Source organism: Macrotis lagotis, chromosome 1 (genome assembly GCF_037893015.1).
Source record: "Macrotis lagotis isolate mMagLag1 chromosome 1, bilby.v1.9.chrom.fasta, whole genome shotgun sequence".
NCBI classification, from domain to species: domain Eukaryota; kingdom Metazoa; phylum Chordata; class Mammalia; order Peramelemorphia; family Peramelidae; genus Macrotis; species Macrotis lagotis.
The window spans coordinates 730,547,351-730,566,498 of record NC_133658.1 but is presented as its reverse complement, the minus strand read 5'-3'; the positions used below and the strand labels follow the sequence as shown (position 1 = coordinate 730,566,498).

At 37.4% G+C, this 19,148-nt stretch overlaps 1 protein-coding gene and 1 pseudogene across 4 annotated transcripts in view; one reads left to right on the top strand and one right to left on the bottom strand.

Annotated features, from left to right (window-relative positions):
• Nucleotides 1-19,148, top strand: part of MTUS2 (microtubule associated scaffold protein 2) — a 675,509-nt gene that overhangs the window by 301,721 nt on the left and 354,640 nt on the right. The gene's annotated exons all lie outside the window — the stretch shown is intronic.
• Nucleotides 12,074-13,134, bottom strand: LOC141510211 (RAD9, HUS1, RAD1-interacting nuclear orphan protein 1-like; annotated as a pseudogene).

Here is a 19,148-nt window from a genome sequence, read left to right as displayed (position 1 = left end):
AGCACCAGCCTTGGAGTCAGGAGTACCTGGGTTCAAATCCGGTCTCAGACACTTAATAATTACCTAGCTGTGTAGCCTTGGGCAAGCCACTTAACCCCGTTTGCCTTGCAAAAAGCTAAAAAAAAAAAAGAATAAATGATTTGACCATGGATCCATAGCTCAGAACATACTAGGTAGCCCTTAATAGACCCCAAGAATCCAGACTTAAAGCACCCTCCATGGTAGTAACCAGACTCTTATTGGCTGTTACAATGAAAATCTGTCAAAAATGATTTATACAAGTTGAGCAAATAATTCTTAACTTTAACAATGAGGTTGTGAACACAAAACAGAAATTTGTTAACAATATTACCATCTTTTAAACCTTTTAAAGCCTTATGCCCACTTTCTTTACCAAATTTCTTAGCAACAGAAATAAATACACAAGCATTCTTGCAAAGGGGATCACACTCAGACTAAACAGTATCTGTCCTTGTGAACCTACTTTTCCATCCATTGAGATGAGAGTCAGAGAGAGAGAGAGAGAGACAGACAGACAGAGATGAGGGTGGGGAGGAGGTAGGAGAGGAGAAGGAAGGAGACAGGGAGAGAGGAGAGGGAAAAGGGGGGGGAAGAGAGGAGAGAAATGAGGGAGAAAAGGAAAAGGGAGGAGGGAAGAAAGGAAGAAGAGACAGAGAAATGTTAAGTATGTGTTCTTTTGCCTTCTAGAGAAAAGGAACAGTAGTATAAAGAGAGAAAGAAGGAGGTAGTAAGAAGGTGGTAGGTGAGAAGTGAGAAGTGCATGTACATATCCTGTATATCCTTTAATCCCTCCTTTTGCTGCTTTGACCCTAATTAGATTTTATATCATTTTTTACTTTCTTGATTGTTTTTCTATAACCTGTCCATAGCTCACCCAAGGACTGGAGATCTAATCACATCTTTTGCTTTTTGAATTCTCCAGCATATCTTGGGTTCTTTAGGGTCACTGACCCTTTTTAAGAAAACCAGTTTTGACCCCAAAATGTCTAGCCTTCTTCAGTCAAGTCTCATGCCCCATTAATTCTTATTGCCAAGATCAAATTTAAAAAATCCTCTTTACCCTGCCTATGTCTTCTACTGTTTTACCCCCTTCTACGTACTCAGTGATCTAACTACATTCATCTCCTTGCTGTTCCTTGAATGAGATGTCTATCTTCAGACTCTGGGCATTGTTACTGCCTGTCCCCATGACTAGAATATTTCCCTTAGCTTCTGCTTCCTTTTCTAGATAAAATTTTAGCTAAAAATCTTCCCTTCTTCAAAAAAAACCTTCCTTATCATGCTACTCTGAAATTATTTTCTTGTCTTGTTTATACATAGCTGCTTCCTTTTTCCCACCATTAGATTGTGAACTCCTTAAGAGAAGAGACTATTTTTAACTTTCTTGGTATCCCCTGCCTGGTATACAGTAGGCACCTAATAAATGTTTGTTGACTTTATTTTGTTGACTTGACTTCCCTGGCTCCTTTCCAGAATCAGCTCAAATCCCACTTTGACAGGAACTTTTTCTTATACCTCCCAACTGCTACTGCTTCCCCTCTGAAATAGGCGATACATATCTTATATGAGGGTAGGTGTTTACATGTTGTCTTTCTCAGTGGAATGTGAACTCCTTAAGGATAGAAACAAGGTTTTGTTTTGCTTTGTTTTGTTTTACTTTCTTTGCATTCTCAGTTCATAGTATAGTCTCTGTCATATAGTTTGTTATTTAGTAGTTTTCAGTTGTGTCTGACTCTTCCTGACTCCATTTGAGGTTTTCTTGGCAAAGATATTGCAGTAGTTTGCCATTTCCTTCTCCAGCTCACACTTTATAAATGAGAAAACTGAGGCAAACAAGGTTAAGTGACTTGCTCAGGTTCACACAGCTACAGATTTGAACTCAGGAAGATGAATCTTAGCATTCTATTTACTGGACCATCTAATTGCCCTCTGTCATATAATAAGAATTAATAAATGCTTGTTGACTGCTATACTGATGGACATTCATCTCTCTTTATGTCTTTCTCCCATGCCACCCTCTTATTCACAAGAAATGAAAAAATAGAATAGAAAAAAATTGCATCATTATTCTCTATCATCTATACCAGTATCCTCAATAACTTAAAGATGATTCTACATCAGTCAATTTAAATATTGTGCATCTGGGGACACCCCTCCTCCAACTCAAGCAGTTCATCACTACAACCTCCATAGAAGGCAAGTGACCCTAGATGCAAGCTCCTTCTGTGGGTCTGTGTCTGCTAACAGCAGGAACTCATTTTTATTATATTCAGTTTTACTAGTCAAAGAACACAATTAGAGGCAAAAGTATTTAATAAAATAGCATGGTAAGAACAAAATATTTCCCCCATAAATCCGTGGTATACTCTCCGTCACGTCAGTTGGAAGGATGGATATCTCCTTCATTGAAAGTCACCACTGAAAAGCACAAACATTGATAGTCATTGTCACCAGGGTGTATTTGTAAAAGTTCACACACAGAGAGTATATGATTGGAGATCATTTCTGGAAGGAGTGCTCAGGTCTCTGTTGCTATGGGATTGTTGATGAATTCTGGTGATGTCACAGCAACATTGGTCCTACTCATCTCATATGATGTACAGTCTGCCTGCCCAGTGTTGCTCCATTTTGGTCTTCCATGAGCTCTGCTTGGCAGTGCTCCAGTGATGCTTATGATGACTGCCATACATGCTCCCCCTTGACCTGAGGTGTCCAACCCACAATCCACATGTGGCCCTTAGAGCCCAAACTTTAATTCATTATTACATTTTATTTATTTTACTCATTGATAATATGGGTTATATTGTAGTCATAAATAAATATTAAATTAAATATTAAATTCTATATGCAGCATTTAACAACTTTTTGTTGGGTGATGCAACCCTGAAGAATTAAAATGGATGCCCATGCCCTACATCTTCCCAGAAGTTTAAGACAGAACCCCTTATAGAAAGAAAAAATTCTTCCTCATGTACTTAGAAAGAAAGATCAGTCAACAGAGTGCTGAGCCTAGAGTCAGAAAGACCTGAATTCAGATCCTGCCCCAATCACTTACCAGATGTGTGAATGGACGAATCACTTAACTTTACTGTGACTCAGTTTCCTTACCTTTAAAAATGGGCATGATAATGGCACCTATCTACCAGACTTGTAAAGATAAAATAAAATAATTTTTGCAGAGTTCCTGGCACATAATGGACACTAAAAAGTAGTTGCTTCTTTTCTTCTGTCAGTTCTTGGATCCTTGGTTATGGTAGACCTTTCCTATGTAGTGGAAGATTGTCCCAGGAGCCATGCTGACAGAACAGTCAGCCAGCTAAGTAGTCCCACAGATTGTCTGTCTGTTTTTCTGTTTTTGACCTTAGCTTCCTGCTCACCAGTCTTCATCTCTATATCTAGCTTTTATCTGACTTGGGGTTAGAGAAGAGCTTGCTAATTCCACTTAGTGTCTAATTGCTAGCCTGTATCCAAACATCATCAGTTTGGAAGTTGTCCTTCCTACAGAAACACCAGGGTTCTTAGTCTCTTTGGCCTTCTAGTTTTTCTCAGCTCCAAAGTACTTTTTTGGTTTTTAATGCAAATGAATGGGGGGGGGGGGGAAGACAAAGAATAAGATAGCTTGGGTGGAATGGCTCCAGACTTTGATTTCCACTTAGTATTCTGTTTCAAATACCTGCCTTTTGAGCTATATCCCTCATTATGAGATACTTTATAAGGCTTACTCCTAACAGTATGGTTTGGCAGTTGCATTTTGGCCCTTGATCTCAGACTCCTTTAGCCACATCATAAGGACATAGTGCTGAGCTTAGAAAAGGGATCTAAAATCCTTTCAGTTCTCTTTGTCTATGTCTGTGTGTATGTGTGTTTCCACACACATATATGTGGATTGAAATCATCAATATATAGCAGTTTCTAAATAACTATCTCAAGATTTTTGCCAATCATCCATTTACTGAACATCTCCCATGACCCCATTTTGTGAATTAGGAGGACACTGAAATAATGGGGAATGTGTGCAATGTGTGCTGTGTGGGTGATGCTTATGTTCTGAATGGGGAGGCAGGACTATTGATGATAAAGATAATATAATGAAGGGTAATTGCAACTAGGAGAGATTTATTAGAGAGTGTATTACTGGAGGAGGTGATTTGAGAGCAGCCCCTGTTTCTGAAGGAAGGGGTAGGGAATTTAAAAGATGGAAAAGGCATTTTGGGTGGGTGGAGTGAAACATGGAACCAGACGGGAGAAAGCTGTATATAAAATAGCAAGCTAATTAGGTCCTTGAATGGAGTGAGTTTCTTATAGCAAACTGAAAGAAATGAGGAAGTAAGATTAAGTAGGGCATGGGGACTGATTGGGAGAAAGCCTCATAACAAAGCTAAGAAGTCTAGATTTGATATAAGAAGGTAGATTTCAGAGTGAGGAAACAACCTAGACAAAATAGAATTTGACTTTTGCTAATGTTTACCTTTTTAAGAAGGATTGGAGACATATATCCAGTAGCAGATCCACTAGCTACTGGATCCTTTATTTCATCCTTAGAGAGAAAGTATGGTGTAGTGGAATCAAGAAGCCTAGATTCAAATGCTAACTCTGATGCTTACTTTGATAGTTATTAACTCTTTAGTTTCTTTCTCCTTTCTATTTCCCTTCCCCTATCCCTTTAAAGAGGGAGGAATTAATCACAAATTAACCATGAAAAAAATTCTGGAAGCAGACATGTAGTAAGCTAGGCATCATCTTCTTCTGAAGGACTGAAGGTTGCTATGGGGTATCTCCAAAGAAACAAAGAATGTCCTTCTCTAAAGAATTTAGAATGAAATGTGAATGCAATAAGCCTACCTGAAAAAATACAAGAGGGTAATCAGAAACCAAATTTTCTTGACTGTGAATGAGAGAGTCCCAGGTAAGAATTAATGAGAAATGAACTGTGTGATTCTTGGTGGTGCCATAAATGAAGTGCTGGCCCTAGAGTCAGGAGGATAGGAGTTTAAATTCACTTAATAACTGTTGTGATCCTGGGAAAATCACTCAACCCTGTTAGCCTCAGTTTCTTCATTTCTAAAATGAGCTGAAGAGGGAAATGGTAAACCACCCTAATATCTTTAGCAAGAAAACCCCAGATAGGGTCATAAAGAATAGGACAAGACTGAATTTCAAAAATGTAGTTCAGATGCAGTAATTAAGCAAGCTGGACTACTTAAATTTGTTTTAATTGGATCTCTCCAAATCCATGTCTATCCTGAGGTGAATGTCTCTACTCTCAGCTAAATAACATCATCTGTTCCAGTAGTTCTGCTAGCCAGCCAGTGGGGTAGGTGGAAGGCATCTCCCTCACAAAGCACTCCTAAAGCCTCAACTCCTCAACCCTCGAAATAGAACTAGTGAATTTTCTTCCTATATTCAAAGTCCCCTTAAGCATAACTGGCTTGTTTGCTCAACCAGTTATGATTTTCCTTTCTTGATCCAGTACAAAAGGCTTATATCTCACAAAGGGATCACAGTGTGTACCTTGTTCATATATAAAACCTTACCATATAGAGCTACATCAACCAAACTGGGAAGAGAAACTCAAACCTTTATGTTTGCACCACCTACCTCTAAGGATTGTTGTGGGCAAAGTACCTTACTCAGCTTCATTCCCTTAATGATGAGGATTCCAGTATGGCAGTGCATTAATGTATAGAGTTAAAGAGCAAACTACTGATGGACATAGAAGAAATCTGAAGCATCTTATCCTTCAGAAGACTCACAGTCAATTTGGATGAGGCAAACCTAACCCTTCTCTAGAAATTCAAAGCCTGGATTTGCAGTAAAAAGTACATTTGAGTTTTTCTAACAGTTTCATCAGTTACAACACGAATAAATACTTAAGTAATTTGCAATTTCAATTGCAAGAAACATTTTGGGTTTCCAAGCAACATATGACTGCTGTCAACTGAAGCAGATCTATTATTAACTTTTATATCTCCTAAAGTCTCTAAGATGATAGAAGAAATATCAAATCTAAATATTTTCATTTCTACTTACCATACTGAATGGTATAAACAGTTTGATAGAAATGCAGCTCTTTTACATGTACAACAATGTCTTAATGAAGAATTTCTTGTTTCTGTTTTATTTGCCAAAGGATGTCCTGTCAGGATACAAACAGGCCATGTGTGCATGGATATTCTCTACTATATTTACATTGAATAGAAAATTCCAAACCTATGTTCTTTTGCAAAACTAATTGTTTTTCCTGAGAGGGCATACATTTACTATATAATCTGAGGCCATTAAATAGAAAAATGACCTCTTAAGATTACTGAGTTTTTTTTAAAACTCTGTGCTTCTTTTGTTGGTTATGGAGAATGTAGTTATAGTAGCCAGACCACTAATTGTTTTTTATGCTTAAGTGCACAGAGTAATGTAACAGACAATTGAACCCTAGCAATTATCCACCTGAAACGACTACTTGCTTTTGAAATTGCAGTCTGGGGGCCTCAATAATGGTGGCATTTTAAATATTCAAATTTGTAGTTTTTCACTCAGCTCCCTTCAGAGAATGACTGTAAATGAAAGTAGTTTTTTTCCTCTTCTAAGTCAAGAGAAATGTCTTCTCCCCAGCTTCAATCTGTGGTCCCTCCAAGTGATGGATTACACCTATCATGTGTTAATGGAAAATATAATTGGTCATTTACCCTGTTTTAGTGTTGGATACTGATTCTTGTAAAAATTGGAAAAATTATGCCCACTATAAAGAAGTAGCTTTGAACATATGAGTTGTACTATCATTTCCTTTATTGCCCACATATTGTATTTTTCTAATGAGTAGTATTTATTGGATATTTTTTAAATCTGTAATTCTTTGTGAATGAGTAGCATAATATTGAGAAAATACTTCACTAAGTGCACAAAGATGTTTATTAAACACAAGTTAGGTTAAGTACATAAATAATTACCATCAGAATTTAGATTAAAAAACCTGTTATTTATAATCAGGGAATCACTGTAAACCTAAGTTTCAATACCAGTGTTTGCACATATAACTCTCATTCTTTGGTTATCTTTTCTTTAGTTAATTAAATAAATAAATATATTTATTTTTCCAACTACATGCAAAGATTGTTTCAGAATTCTTTTTGAGGGGAAGGTTTTTGAGTTTCACATTTTTCTCCCTCTCTCCCTCCCTCCCTTCCTTCCCCACTCTCCCTGATAGAGCAATCTAATATAGGTTACACATATATAACTATGATAAACATATGTCCAGATTTATCATGTTGTAAATGAGGAATCAAAACAGGAAAAAAAAAGCTACGAGAGAGAAAAAACACAAAATACAAAACAAATAGTAAAAATTGAAAGCAGTAAGCATTGGTTTGCATTCACAGTCCATAGTTTCTTCTTCTTCTAATATAAAATACCATGCAAATGGTATTTTCCATTGTTATATTGCTGAGATGAGCAAGTCCATCATAGTGATCATCACTCTTGCTGTTAATTTGTACAATATTCTTCTGTTTCTACTCACTTCACTCAGCATCAGTTCATGCAGTTCTTTTCAGTCTTTTCTGAGGTCCACTCACTCATGATTTCTTAAAAAACAATAGTACTCTATCCCATTCATATATCACAGTTTGTTCAGCCATTCCTCAATTGACGTACATCCCTTCAATTTCCAATTCTTTGCCACTACAAAATGAGCTGCTTTAAATATTTTTGTAGATGTGGGTCTTTTTACCCTTTCTTATGATCTTTCTGGGATATTGACTGCTAATAGTGGTATTATTGGATCAAAGAGCATACACAATTTTATTGCTCTTTGAGTGTACTTCCAAATTGTTCTCCACAAAGTTTCCATCAGTTCACAACTCCACCAACAATGCATTAGTGTCCCAGTTTTCCCACATCCACTCCAACATTGATCATTTCCCTTTTTTGTCATATTGGCCAATCCGATAGGTATGATGTGGTACATCAGAGTTGTTTTAATTTGTATTTCTCTATTCAGTAATGATTTAAAACATTTTTTCACATGGCAAGATAGCTTCAATTTCTTCGTATGAGAACATTCATATCTTTGACCATTTATCAATTGGGGAATGACTTATATTCTTATAAATTTGATTCAGTTTTCCATATATTTTAGAAATGAGTCCTTTATCAAAAACAATAATTGTAAAAATTGTTTCCTGACTTATGCATTTCTTTTAATCCTGGCTGCAATTTTATTTTGTGCAAATTTTATTTGTGCAAAATATTTTTTATTTAATGCAATAAAAATTAGCCATTTTGCATTTTATAACATTCTCTATCTCTTCCTTGGTCATAAACTGTCCCCTTTTCCATAGATCTGACAGGTAAACAATTCCTTGTTCTCCTAACTGGCTTATGACATAATATGGATCTCTTTCCGAATTATATTGCTTACTCCCCTATCTTTATAACTTATTTAATTGTATTCTCTATATAGATGTAGATGGTGATGCATAGAAACAAATCATTTAACTTTTCACCACATTACCATAAGCAGAGAATGCTCTCTACACCACTCACTTGATCTCTCTACCTCTCAGTGAGTATTGAAGATATTACTGCACCATGTTCTTTGCATTACCATTTCTAAAAAAGAAATAAATGTACAAAAAAAGGCTTTTGCACTATATTGGTACACATGGCTTCATTGTGGCACAGTGACTCCCTTAGATGTTAGAGATGCAACTAAGTGGTTGCCACTTACTTGGTTTCACACTCTATCCTCACAGAATAGTTTCTCTTTGTCTGCTACTTAAGAGATTAAAATATTGCAAGTAGCTGATGGCTATTTGTAAACCTCCTTGTTAAGAATATATCTATTCTATCTTTTTTCTCTTTGATAATTTTCTGCTCTTCAAAGGGTTTAGCTGGAAATGGGTAGAAAGATATAAAATAGTGGCTAGCAGGGATAGTAGTTGAAGTAGAAGTAGTAGTGGTGGATGTAGTGATGGTGGTGGTGGTGGTGATGGTCGTAGTAGTGGTGGTGGTAGTAGTAGAAGTAGTAGCAATAGTAGTAGTAGCAGTGACAGTAGCAGTAACAATAGTGATAGCAGTTGCAGTAGCAATAGCCATAGTAAAAATAATAGTTGTATTTAACATTTATATAATACTTAGAACTACCAGCTACCATGCTAAATACTTTGTTTTAATTGATCCTTATAACAACTCTGGGAGACTTGTTTCATCCCCATTTTTACAGATGAGGAAACTGAAGCAACTAAAAGTTATTTGCCTAAATTATTTTGACCCTATAAGGGGTAAGCTAGTAAGTGTCTGAGGTTAGAGGTGAACTTTGAACTTACCGACTCCAAGCTCATAATTCTATCCATGGCACCACTTTGCTGCCCCAAAGTAGGATCTTGTGAGATTTTTTCCTTTTTCTTAGTAGAGAGGGGAGACATGGGCATGTTTGTAGGCAGCTGGAATGAATAAGATAGCAAGAGAAAAAAGATTAGAGTGTGGGGGAATGATAATGAAGACAATCTGTTGGAGTAGATGGGAAGGGATATGATCATGGATGCATGTAGAGGGAAGGTTTGACCTTGACACAAAGAAGTCAAACTTCATCAGAGACATAAAGAACTACTGAAGTGAACTAATAGATGTAAGATGAGGAGAAGGGGGAAAAGAGAGAACTCTCAGAATGACCTCAGTTTTTTCAGTGACATCTGGTTTGAGGTTTTTGACTGAGAGGTTGGAGGTTTGAGAAGAGAAGGTTTGGAGGAGCCCTGTGTGAGTGGGGATAGTTAATTTTCAGTTCAGCAAATATTTATTATGTTCTTACAATATTCCAGACACTGTGCTATATGGCTGGGGTGTAATTAATAAAAAAGAAAAACAGTTCCTGAACTGAAGAAATTTATTGTTTAAAGGGGGATTTATTATTGGAAAAGATACAGGAAAATGGGGCAGGGGAATGGAACACCAGTGGTTATTTGACATAGGGGCATCATGTTCTGTTGGAGCAGCAGATAAAAATGTAGAGTAATCTGGAGAGTTCATCCTTTATAAAAGGGATTTCTGGAGTTTCTTCCCTTTATAAAGGAAGGTATCGGGGGAAGTTTGGTATTCTGAGTTCCATACCCAGGAGAAGGGAACCTGAGGGAGATTCATCAATCAAGAGTTCAGTTATCAGAGTTTGTATGGTAAGTTTAAATGATGTGTTTATTCTGGGAGCAGTGACTTGTTCGGTGGAGTTGAAATCCAGAAGTGTATCAGTTGTAAAGAGGAGAGAGAGAAGTATGATTAATTCAAATAATTACAATTTAATGATAAATAAGGATTGTCTCATTTTGGTGAGGGGCCCAGTTGAATTATAATAGGCCTATTCAAAACAGTTTCATGACAACCTCTATTCCTTTTAGCACTATTTGAAAGTAGCAAAAGAGGCTGATTGTAGGAATGATCCAGGGTCGGGGAATGGCAAGGTGTTATTGGCAACTGGCAAAAAGATAAGTGATTGAAATGTTTGAATATATTTATCCATTTTGACTCGTTTTGTGATTTATATGTCACTGTAGGGTTGAACTGGTTCACCAAAAGTCTAAAATTGAGTAGGGAGGAGATTAAATAGTATAATATTGAGGGGCAGAAGAACTAATGGTCAAGATGAAGACAAGCAATAGGATTAGACCTTGGAAGGCATGTGAAAAGATGCAATCACAAAATATTGTGATAAGATAAAGATATTTTGGAGTTCATGAACATAAAAATAGAGGATGTCAAATTTAAGGATGTGACTGTCGCTTAGAATAGCAGAGTAAGTCATGGGGAATGAATAGATTGAGAAACTGGGAAGTTTGGGGCATTTGAGTGAGTATTGGCCTGAAAGTTTAAGTTCTCCAGATAAGGGCAGGAGTTGTGATGCAGTCAGTCAACATGCATTTTTAAACACCTACTATGTTTCAAGTTTTGCTTAAATTCAAAGGGAATTTATGAATCAAATAGTAATTTTTTTAATTCTAATCACCATTTTAAAGGACTGTACTGTGAAATACAAAGATGAAAGATGGCCCTGCTCTTAAGGAGCTCACGGTCTAATGGAGGAGACAACATACAATCATATAGAGACAACTTATTGTATAGGATTAATAGGTGCCAGACACTAAACTTATTAAGGGGGGGAGAATCTATATAATAGTCACCAGGATCTACATTGGGTGATAAATTTGGATCGAATGAACCTCAAATTTCTTAGAGATGGTAGCAGAGAGGGAATCTACAAGTGAAAATGGGGTAGCAAAAACCTACAAAAGCCAAGATTGGTGCTTTAATTCTAATGGAGAGCAGAGTGAGTGAAACTTCTTGAGTGATTCCATCTTGGCTAAGGAAAACTGCCTAAATAGAACTAAATCTAGAAAACATTTCTTTATGTGGACTGCATTAGCAAGTTTGTGAGGGAATAGTTTCTTAGTTATAATTTTCAGTAAATTATGTGCATCTTTTTATGTTTTCATGTTTCATATACTTCACCTGTAATAATGTCTTCTCATGAGACATGTTTCTTTTTTCACCTGAATTTAATCTGTGACAAGGTTTCCAAAAGGACTCACTGTGTAACAATGATATTTTAATTTGTTGAACATCCCCACCTGTGAATATGAGCATGTTAAGCCTCCTTAGACTTTGTTCTGATCTCAAAGCTCATAATCCTACTGTTAAGGCAGAGATGAAATTTATAGTAATATTAAATGCACACAAGTAGACATTTAGTAACTGATAGTTCTTGAAGTGATGATAGGTGACTGCTTCTCAAACTGAGAAGGTTAGGGATTTCAGGGAATTTATTTTTTCTTAAGTTTTCTGCATTTATTTGTAAACGTTTTTAATATTTTCTGAAAGTTCTCTTCCCACCCATAAGTTGCTTATTTACAATTTGTTGAAAATACTGCATGACTATTTTCCCTCTAACTGCTATGAAGTACATTTAAATTGAAGAAATAGCAGGAAGAAAAATATAAAAAGAATGGTCTGTGTATGTATGCTATGCCACTAACAAGCAATACAACAAAATATATGAGGGAACTTTAGCTTTAGTTCACATAATGATTTGGGGGCCTATCCCTGTTAAATCAACAGGAAGGTCCACAAGGGTCCTAAATGATACTTGAGTCTGACAAATTGATCTCTTCAAAGACTGGAAATTGAATTCAACAGCCCTATAAAAACCATCTATGGGACAATGTAAATTTCTACCCTTCTGGATCAAGTTGTTGGTAAAAAGAGACCAGTGTTTCAGATTCTACTCATGTCTTCATAAGAAATTTGCTCATGTTCAATTTTCCCTTCTTCCTGAGATGAGTAAGAAGTTGATAACCCTCATTTCCACATTGTCTTCAGCCTATTTTCTCCTCTGTTGTGTCTGCAACAGGTCCAAGGTCTGGGTTCTTGATTGGATCCATTCGAAGGGGTCAGCACCTGCTTATATGCTGTCAGTGATCTGTGGGAATGTGCTCACTGCCCTTCACAGGGGACAATTTTGAGGCCTGAAAATCAAGTGAGATAATCATGTAACCTAAATTTTGAGGCTTATGAGAGGACAATTACTCACACCTTTGTACACTGATTATAGAAATCAAGGGCCTCCTGTAGGTGTCCTTTGTACATTGCATAAGACATTCCATAGCAGCTTTACTGAAAAAAGACACTGAACTTTCAAAGGACAGAGGTGGAAATCTATTTTTCATCTTTTTTTTTTTTCAACTTGAACTTTTGGCCATATTCCGAAGGCACCCTGATGTTCTTTCTGGTAAACTGCCAACCTGCCTCTTATATTCTCAAACTGAGGAGATATACCCAAGAAGAGATGTTCTTGTGTGATCTCTTGGTTTGATGAGAGCATGCCTTGGGAAGACTGCAGCCAGCTGTGGGTCCTTCCAGAGGCCCTTCTGAGAAAGCTAGTTTTGATTTCTCCTATCTGCTTTCCTCTTCCCTCCTCCTCCTCCTGTATGCTGGAGGCTCTAGTCCCTTGGGCCCCAGGCCCAGTCCCAGGTCACTGACGCCTGGACCAAATTCTGACCACAGACATTTAAAAGTTGGGCTGGGCCCTGATTCTCTGGGAGCATATTTTAGATACTGATGTAATGGAACTTGAAATAGCTACTTGGTAGTCACTACACCAAATTTTATGCTGCAGGAAAAGGAGAGCCAACATCCTTCAAGCCTTTGTCTTGAAAAATTGTCCTAGGATTTCTGAAATACAGAGAAGGACATAAGAGTCTGTTTAGTGATGGTGATGCTAGAGGGCTGAGGTGATGTGTCATGAGATGATACAGGTACATCTAAAGGACCTCACTTTCCAGAGAGAAGAATGACTTAGACTGTATATCTTCCATGGTATTAATGAACAACTATGACAAGACTATACCTCCATTTCTTATGTTTAGTTTGATGTTAATAATCAGTTTGTTGCTTTATGATTACAGTTATCGCAAGGTTTTTATATGATGTCAACATTCTCATATTTATTACACTGCTTTGCATATAATGAGCTCTTCATTCATTCATTCATTCAAAAAATTTTAATTAGAAGAGAACCTTTAAGAATTGGATGGGGGGGGCAGCTAGGTGGTGCAGTGGATAGAGCACCGGCCCTGGAGTCAGGAGTACCTGAGTTCAAATCTGGCCTCAGACACTTAATAATTACCTAGCTGAGAGGCCTTGGGCAAGCCACTTAACCCTATTGCCTTGTAAACCTAAAAAAAAATTGGATTGGATTTCATTTGGGAAATTAGGTACTGTTTTTAGTGATCCTAAGCTGCTTCCTAAGATATACAACTCTTTTTTAATTGTGAAATTCTCTTTTTAATACTAGAAATGCTGTAAATATGCAAATTGTTGACCTCCACAATCTCCAAAGGATGAAGAGTGATCTCCTTTAGGTGGATCTCATATGGTTTTGACATGTTTATGATGATGACTTGTTACAAACAGTTGTGTAAGGGATATTATCCAGAAAATTATGATTGAAAATAGAGATTGGGGGCATCTAGGTTGGTGCAGTGGGTAGAGCACTGGCCCTGGAGTCAGAAGGATCTTAGTTCAAATGTGGCCTTAAACACTTAATAATTGCCTAGCTATGTGACCTTGGACAAGTCATTTAACTGCATTGCCTTAAATAAATAGAAAAAAGGAATAAAAAAGAAGAAAATAGAGGTTGACTGTCCATGAAGGGAGAGCAAGAAATAACAGATGGACAGCCAGGATGATATACTGTTACATGAAATTTATATAACCTAGACATGAATCACTCTCAATGGATCAATTTCACTTTTTAGTCACATATCTCAAAATTGTTAGGGATGCATTATTAAGGCAGCTTAGTGGCATCATGGATAGAGTGTCAGACCTAGAGTCAATAAAATTCATCTTCCCGAGTTCTAATCTGGCCCCAGAGATTTACTAGCTGTTTGACCCTAAACAAGTTTCTTAACCCCATTTGCCTCAGTTTTCTCATCTGTAAAATGAGCTAGTAAAAGAAATAGAAAACCATTCTAGAATTTTCTTATCACATCCCTGACAAGTAGTCATCCAGCTTCTATTTAGATACCTCTTCAGGCTGGCCATTCCATGTTTCTTTTTTTAAAAAATTTTTAAAAACGTTTTTACTTATTTAAAGCAATAGGGTTAAGTGACTTGCCTAAGGTCACAAAGCTAGGCAATTATTAAATGTGTGAGGCTGAATTTGAACTCAGATCCTCTTGATTCCCGGGCCCATGCTCTATCTAGCATGCCACCTAGCTGCCCCTGACATACAATTTTTAAAATTTATTTTTATTTTTTTAATTTATTTACACATTACTAAAATAGTCTTATTGCAAGAGTGAACATAACCCCCGTCCCCCCACAGAAATCAAAAAAAGCATCATGAGAAATAAAGTGATAGGAAGAGAAAAAAAATGTATTTCAGTCTGTGTTTCAATGCCATCAGCTCTGTCTCTGGGGTGGATTGCATTCCTTATCATAAGTCCATCAGAAACGTTGCTTCTTATTTTTCCACAGTTGCTATTTGTAATTCCACTCCATTTCTCTCTCTACTGCCAGTTATTATATTTTCTCTCTCCTTTCACTCTGTTCCTCTTCAAAATTGTACTGTGGGACAGCAGAGTGGCACAGTGGACAGAGCAATGGCCCTGGAGCCAGAAGGCCTCAAACCTACTTCCCACCTCAGAGACCCAGCACCTACTCAGCCCTGTGGTGCCAAACAGGGTACTCAATCCCTCCACCTTGCAAAAAATAAAAAAATAAAATGTGTTATATCTGATTATCTCGCCCCTGATCTCCCCTCCCCTCCCCCATCCCCTTTTTCTCCTAGATTTCTATGCCCTATTAAGTATGTATGTTGTTTCCTTTCTGAGCCATTTCCAGTGAGAATGAAGGCTTACTCATTCCCCCCTCACCTTCCCCCCTTCCATACCATTGCAAAAGCTATTTCTTGATTCTTTTACATGAAATATCTTAATGTATTATACCTCTCCTTTCTTTTTTCCCAGTACATTTCCTTTTCACCCACTGACTCCATTTTAAAAATATATTATACCTTCAAATTCAGCTCACTCCTGTGTCTCAATTATAAAAGTTCCTTCTATTCCTTCTACTGCTCTATTAAATGAGAATTTTCATATGAGTATTACCAGTATCATCTTCCCATGCAGGAATGCACACAGTTTATCATCATTAAGTTCCTCATAATTAGTCCTTCTTGTACCCCTTTCTATGCTTCACCTGAGTCCTGTACTTGAAGATAAAACTTTCTGTTCAGCTCTGGTCATTTCATCAGGAACACTTGAAATTCCCCTGCTTCATTGAAAGTCCATCTTTTCCTCTAGGAGAGGATGTTTAGTTTTGCAGGGTAGTTGCTTCTTGGTTGCTTCCCAAGCTCTTTTGCCTTCTGGAATATTATATTCCAAGCCCTATGAGCCCTTAATATAGATGCTGCTAAGTTCTGTGTGATCCTGACTGAAGCTCCATGATGTTTGAATTGTTTTGTTCTGACTGCTTGTAGTATTTTCTCTTTGACTTGGGAGTTCTGGAACTTGGCTATAATATTCCCGGGGTTATTTTTTTTTAATCTTTCTGTTAGGAGATCAGTAGATTTTCTCAATTTCTATTTTTGCCCTCTGCTTCTAGGATCTCAGGGAAATTTTCCTGTAGAAATTCTTTAAAAATGAAGTCAAGCATCTTTTCCTGATCATGACTTTCAGATAGACCAATAATTTTTAAATTGTCTCTTCTGGATCTGTTTTCCAGATTCATTGTTTTTTCAATGATATATTTCATGTTTTCTTCTAGTTTTTCATTCTTTTGATATTATTTTATTGTGTCTTGATTCCTCGCAAAGTCATCAGCTTCCTTTAGCTCCATTCTATATTTGGAGGATTTGTTTTTTCCAGAGAGCTTTCTTATCTTCTTTTCCATCTGGTCAATTCTGCTTTTTAAGGTATTTTTCTACTCATTAACTTTTTGAAGTGTTTTTTTCCATTTGACCTAAACTAGTTTTTAGTATGTTATTTTCTTCAGCATTTTTTTGAATCTCCTTGACTAAGCTGTTGACTTGGTTTTCATGTTTTTTTCCTGTATCTCTCTCATTTCTCTTCCCAGTTTTTCCTCTACCTCCCATACTTGATTTTCAAAATCTTTTTTGAGCTCTGAAATAGCTTGAGACCAACTTCTATATTTTTTTGAAGGATTTAGATACAGAAGTTTGGACTTTATCATCTTCTGAATGTGTATATTGGTCTTCCATGGGACCAAAGTGATTGTCTGGATCAGGTTCCTTTTATTCTATTTACTCATTTCCCCAGCCTGTGCCTGGTTTGGGGTGCTTCCCAAGCTTTTGGGTATTATTGGAACACCCCCCACATTGACATCAGTTCCTCCCAGGTCTTATGAGGTGCTCTGACAGCTCTCCTGGCCTGTGCTTTGGTCTGTGGATAACCACAAGCCCTCCCCTCTGCCCTGGAGCTGTGAGGTGGATCCCTGCTTGGCTATGGTAGTATGGAGCCTCAGACTGAGACCAGGGTCTGAATATGGACAAAGCACAAGGGTCCTGTCCCAGGGACAGAGGAGAGACCTCAACAGTCTCCTCCCACCCTCTTACCTTCTGTGTGCTGAGCCCTCTGGGAGTAGCTGCCGGGAGGCTCTGTGGGCCTGATTCTATTTCCTGGGATCTGAGCTGTGCTGAAGGCTGCACTGACTCCCATTCACTCTGGCAGAGGTTTCCTCAATGATCTTCCAAGTTGTACTTGGTGTTTCCTAGGTTGGCAGGTCAGGAAACTGCTTCTGCTGCTTGGAGCCAGTGCTCCCTCGGACCCAGGCAGTACCCTGCAGACTGTTCCTGGAAGACTGGAGCTCCTTCACATTAGCACGATATTCCTGATTGTGCTGTCGCACCCTTCCCCCTGCCCTGTGGAACAGAGCTTGCTCATGATTTTCCAGGTTACCTTGGGCTGGAAAATTGCCTCACTGGATCTTTCTGTGGGTTCTGTCTCTCAATTTAAGAGTCATAATTTTAAGGTTTTTGGAATATTTTGGAGAGAGCTTCTAGGAAAGGCTGTTCTCATGCTGCCATCTTGGCTCTGCCCCATTCCATGTTTCTTAGGAAAGCTTTTCCCCTCATATCAAACTCAAATTTTTCTCTTTGTAGCTTTTGCCTACTACAGGTTAAATATTTCCCATTTTAGAGCCATATGTACAAAAATATTTAGAGCAGCTCTTTTAGTAGTGGCAAAAAATCAGAAATTGAGGGGATATCTAACAATTGAGGAATGACTGAACAAAAATGGTGATTGAGAATAAGCAGTTAGATAGATAGGGGGAGAACTAAGAAAGCAGTATTATGAAAACCCAAAAAACAGAGAATAACCAGAAGAAGAGAGTATTTAAGAGTGTGAAATACCAGAACAGTTAGGTCAAGGAGGAATCACACTGAATAAGACTATTGAATTTGGCATCTGAGAGACTGGTAGCTTTGGAGATAGTTGTTAAATCATTAGGTCAAAAAACTAGTTTACAAAGAATTGAGAGGAGGAGATAATTGGAGGCATCAAGTGTAGGCAGATTTGTCTAGGATTTTGGCTAAGAAAAAAGAGATGTAGAATAATACATCTGGATAATGGTAAGGGCTAGTAAAGTTTGGGGGTTTTTGTTTTTGTTTTTTTTTAGAACTGTGGAAACTTGTGTATGCTTGAAGGCAATTAGGGAAAGAGCCTGTAGACAGAAAAATATTAAAAATTTGAGAGAGATAAGGAATGCTTGAGAATATAATCTGCTTTATATGAAAGTGTAATGATAAGAGGCATGGCTCAATTATCTCAATGTGTGGCTGAGGTAGAGAGGATATGGTCTTGGGATTTAAGGTGGGACTGAGAAGTTAAGAAGTATAAATGAGGAAGAATTAATATGGACATTGAAGTTCCTATTATAACATCAAGATTTTGGGAGGGAAGGGAGATGTTGAGCAAGATTGTGAACTCCTTGATAAATATCAGATAATGCATTGGGTACCTGCATAGAAGAGCCAACCCAAATGGAAAATTTTTGATTCTGTGAATTTTAAAGGAGAGGTTTTCCAGTGATGTTATTATGTTGTTGATCAGTCATTTCAGTCATGTTGAAATATTCATGATTCTATTTTGGATTTTCTTGGCAAAGATATTGGAGTGGGTCTGCCATTTCCTACTCCTACATTTTAAAAATGAGGAAATTAAAACACAGTGAATTGTCCAGGGCCACACAACTAGTAAATGCCTGAGGCCAGATTTGAACTCAGGAAGATAAATCTTCCTGACTCCAAACCTGTACTCTCTCTGCCATGCCACCTAGTTACCCTGATATTAATATAGGGAAATTTTGAAAGTTACTATGAATAGGAAAGAATAAATTTTCTACTCCTTCAGGATCAATGTGTTGGGGATGGTATAACTACCTCATAGTATAAAAGAGTTTTTAAAACTCTTTAATTCACAATTATCTTCTATATGGTCCTCACAACAACCCTGGGAAGTAGGTGCTAATTATCATTGCACATTTATAGATGAGGTAACTGAGACACAGAGAGGTTAAGTGATTGCCTAGAGTCACACAGCTAGTAGGTAAGGCAGATTTTACTG